Source organism: Rhinopithecus bieti, unplaced genomic scaffold (assembly GCF_001698545.2).
Source record: "Rhinopithecus bieti isolate Rb0 unplaced genomic scaffold, ASM169854v2 scaffold_59971, whole genome shotgun sequence".
NCBI lineage: Eukaryota > Metazoa > Chordata > Mammalia > Primates > Cercopithecidae > Rhinopithecus > Rhinopithecus bieti.
In genome coordinates, this window is record NW_016823028.1 from 67,441 (window position 1) to 72,136 (window position 4,696).

Below are 4,696 nucleotides of genomic sequence, written 5' to 3' on the forward strand. Positions count from 1 at the left end.
CTAGGCTGCACTTAGATTTCTTCTTCAGATTAAACCAGCTATAAATTCAGTTATACATTTACGACAAAGATGGATTTTTAAAAGCTGATATGACTTAGACACAGAACCCACTTAAGAGACAAAAACTTTAATAAAATTCATTTCAAAATATTTCTTGTGTCTTCTGAAATGTAATTTCCATTTGCCCTATTCCCTAGTATAAAACTACATTCTCCTTTTTCAAATCTCCCTCTTAGCACATAATTCATCTGTTAATTTTAATAAAATACACACTTTCCAGCAAAAAGAGAAGATTACCAAGGAGAAGTACTCATTTTCCTGTTCCTCCATTAAAAAATCATAATATTATGATATTTATAATGGATATGTAAAGGTTTATTATAATTAAGGCAGTTCCGTTGCTGAGATGATGTTAAGGAAAAAACGAATTGGGCTGACTCCAATAAAACTGATGGTTTTCTAAACCCAGAAATTTTAACCAAGTAGCATACTCCTCACTCTAGAGAAGCTACAGATGAGATGCTATGTTCACTGACTTTTTTGAATAGCTAGTGAATATTGACGTGTGAACATTTATCATCAAAATAGTCATGAATGAAAAAAATGTGATAGGACATTCAATTTTATGAAGAGAGTTTCAAAATGAGAAGCTAATGAAGTTATTTAACAACTCTAAGCAATACTATTTCCACAGCTCTAACAAGCACACTCCAAAAATATACCCTTTGCCATAGAATTAATTTGTAACAAAGACTCCATGAAATTGAAGCTATTGAATAAAGAATTTCAGGAATGTTAAATGAAATAGACAGGTTTTACTAAATAGGCATGGTGCTGCTTTACTTGTTTTACTATTATTTCCTTTTTCCACGACACCGACTACTCTACTTGCACATTCAGTGAACATGTTGGCATCTTATTTATGGTTTGTAACTTTCACGGTTGGGTTAATCTATTAAAACTTGACTATTGTCAGCCAAATTTTAGTGGGAAGATACAAAATCAGAGAACCATCATTATTTTTTCACATCTACTAACTACTCTGGCCCAGTTTTGCCGGGGTGACTAATATAACAGGAAAATCTATGCCATGTCACCCCCCCAAGTTAAAATATTTGCTTAATTCATTTATTCAGTTAGTATTTGCTAAGCTCTTACATCCTGAACACTTCAAGGTGCTAGAGATAAGAGGTACTCACAGTTCATTTAGCAGACAAACAAGAATACAGTTGATGAGAGTGTACTCTAAAATTAGTGTTCCAACACAGGACAATGAAGGATGCTATGTGAACATCTGGAAGAGGATCCTAAAGCAAGGATCCCCATTTGCCGCAGAATAAAATCAACTTCCTTAATGTGACTTGAAAAGCCACCATGACCTGGTTCCTTTTTACCTCTGGATTCTCATAGCCTCACATTTTGTGCTCCAGCAACACTAGATAGTTTGTTATTGTGCCTAAAATACTATGCTGTTTCCTACTTTTCCTCATTTTATCCCTTCTGCTTAGAATATTCTACCCGATCCTATCTGCCTGGTAAGCACCCACGTTAGCTTAAGTATCAAGATGTAGCTCCATGGCTACTGCCTCCACAGTGTCTTACCGGCTTTCCCCACCTCTCCCGCTTTGTGCCCCATGTTCTCTCTTCTGTCAGTCCTACCACAGCACTCGTGGTGCTTTGTGTTGTTAATGCCAATATTTACAAGACCTCCTCACTAGACTCTTAGTTGCATGAGATTAGAAATGAGGAATACTGACTCATGCCTGTAATTCCAGCACTTTGGGAGGCCGAGGCAGGTGGATAACCTGAGGTCAGGAGTTCAAGACCAGTCTGAAAAACATGATGAAACCCCATCTCTACTAAAAATACAAAAATTAGCCGGGCATGGTGGCAGATGCCTGTAATCCCAGCTACTCAGGAGGCTGAGGCCCATGAATCACTTGAATCCGGGAGGTGGAGGTTGCAGTGAGCCGAAATCAGGCCATTGCACTCTGGCCTGGGTGACAGAGAGAGACTCCACCTCAAAAAAAAAAAAAAGAAAAAAAAAAAAAAAAAAAATGAGGAGTTCTAACCATGTTATGAGATTAGTTAATATTAATACATAAATTTCCCATGACTATAGTACTATCACGTCCATTATCTCCTCAACAAATCTCCAAGGCAGGAGTAGCAGGAATCTAGGAATCTCCCCCTTTTATTTTACAGACAAGAAACTGATGATCAATGCACTTTAAGTGACTTGCTTAAGTTTACACAATTAGTAAGTGGACAAATCAGTTGTGAATCCCATTTCTAGCCAGTTCTTATTTCAATGTCCTGGCTTCCATGTCCTGCTGATGTCTATCACATAAATGAATACAGTTCTTCCATACCAACGCATCTCTTTTCACAGCAGAATGTTCAATCCTGTGGCACAATGATAAGACAAAGAAGTAAAGCAGCTAATCAGCCCAAATTCATTCCTCCAGGACAGAGAACTATTTCCTAGGAAACCAAACCTGGGCAATTTTCTCAAACATCAAAAGGAACAAATAGATGGCATTTAGTTATTAGAGGCTATTCAGGAGGGAAGCCAAAATTATTCATTAAGGTCTTAAAAAACATCCTTCTATTGGACCACCAAAGCAAAAAGCATTAATATTATACAATACTCATACTGGGCTTTATTCAGTGGCAAAACCCTAACATCAAGAGAAAAATAGATTTAAGTGGAAAATAATTAAATAGTGAATGTTTAATAATGCTGTAATGTCCCTAACTTGAAAGTATTATTTTCTAAGTAAATAATCAAGTTAACCCTCAACTAAAAATAAAGTTTGCCTTGTCTTTTTATTTTCCCTTTTAGAAAAATCCATCATATGGTAATGAACTTGCCCTTTATCAGCATAACACCACAATGCTAGAAAAGGAAAGGAAAAAGAAAATGCAGTTGTTCTGTGTTTGTGTGTATATATATATACACACACACATATAAGTTATATATACATATATATGCTTTGTAACTTATGGATATGTATGCATATGTATGTAACTTATGTATATGTAATATATGTCTTTTTTGTTGAGAAAATTTATGTATACATAAAAGCAGGTTTTGTTTCTCTCTGAGACCTCCCCAACAACACACACACACTACAAGCACATGACATATGCACTCACAGATACGATTTTTACATATAAAATGTTTAAGAAAAATTGCCCCAGACATATTTGTTTGAGCCATGTATAATACGAGGCATGCTTTAAGAGGAATGACAGGGCTGTGTGAATTGCAGAGAATTCTGTTCGCTTATAGGAAGTTGGTGCAATGAGGCTGTCCAAGGAAAGGTAGGCTTTAGTGCTTGCACCTTAGCCCAGGTTTTCTGCAATGTTGTTAACTTGCTCTTTGTTTTGTTTGTATTGTACCTCTGGAATCTTATAATTTATTGTTGTCCACTTGGAGAACTTTGAAATTTTAGAGAAAAAAAATTAAAAGGTGACTATGAGAGACTTCTCTATATTTATATTGTATTTGTTTACTCCATTGTAGTATTCAATCTAAAGTTGTTTTCTATTGGGCATAAGGGCATATTAGCCTTAGGGTCTTTTATGATCCTTAGCATCCTAGGGGTCATCTGCTCTTCTGAAGATGACTGCAACTTGTAACCCACAAGATCTACACAGTCACAAGAGCCTCACTAAGCAATTGATTATCAAGTGCTGCCTCTCTTCTCGATACTACAAGATGGGGCTTTCCCAGACCTTACAGATGAAAACTCAGAAGAATGTTTAAGCATTTGACTGAAAGATCAGGTACACATCCCAAAGCAGGGCCAAATATTAGCACCAGATTAGTAATTCATGTAACTCCCTTCCATGTACTCTCATGCCACCTCCTGTTCACAGGGGTAGGAAGCAAGAAGGAATCGAGGACTCCTCTTGCCACATGGACAACAAAGCCCTGAGAACTTAGTATCATTTTATAGATAGATGTCAATAAGGAGAGGCTGTAGTGCTAATTTCAAGATTTAGTCCCCTCTGGGCCAAAGGCTGGGTATTTCAAAATCAAAAATGACATAAAAGTAGGTACAGAGGCAGTCATGATAGGACCCAATGTTATTCATCCTGTAAAATTACAAGAACTCTTCATATTCATCAAAGCCTCTGAGGCCTAAGTGCTGTCACTTATTTCATTTTTGCAGCATGCAGAAATATAGCCAACTAGTAGGTATTCTGTTTTCTTTATAGCCTTCTGCTTTCTTAGTGGTGAATTAAGCTGATTTTAATATCTGCTAGCAACTAGCCATTTACCTTGATCTGCTGCCTGAAAGTGTATGGTTCCATTCTGTTCCGATCCTTTAGGACCCTCTTCCAAATGTTCACATAGCATCCTTCACTGTTCCTTTCAGTTCACCCTGAAGATCCCGTCAGTCTTTCGAAGTCACTGAGGGGGCAAGCCTGACCAGTTCTCCTTAACATGTGAATTTTCCTCAGCACAATATTTGCAAGTGTCCATTGGATCATGGCTTTGACAGTAGTTTTGATTTAAACTTAATTCTCTGACGTTTCTAATAGGTAAATGGGGGTAGTAAAGGCTTTATTTACTTTGGAGAGAACATATTAGAAAAATGAATCCAATTTATGTAGTTAATATTTCTCCACTGACCCCAGAACAAAGTTTGTATTTCTTTTTTTTTTTTTTTTTTTTTTTTTTTTT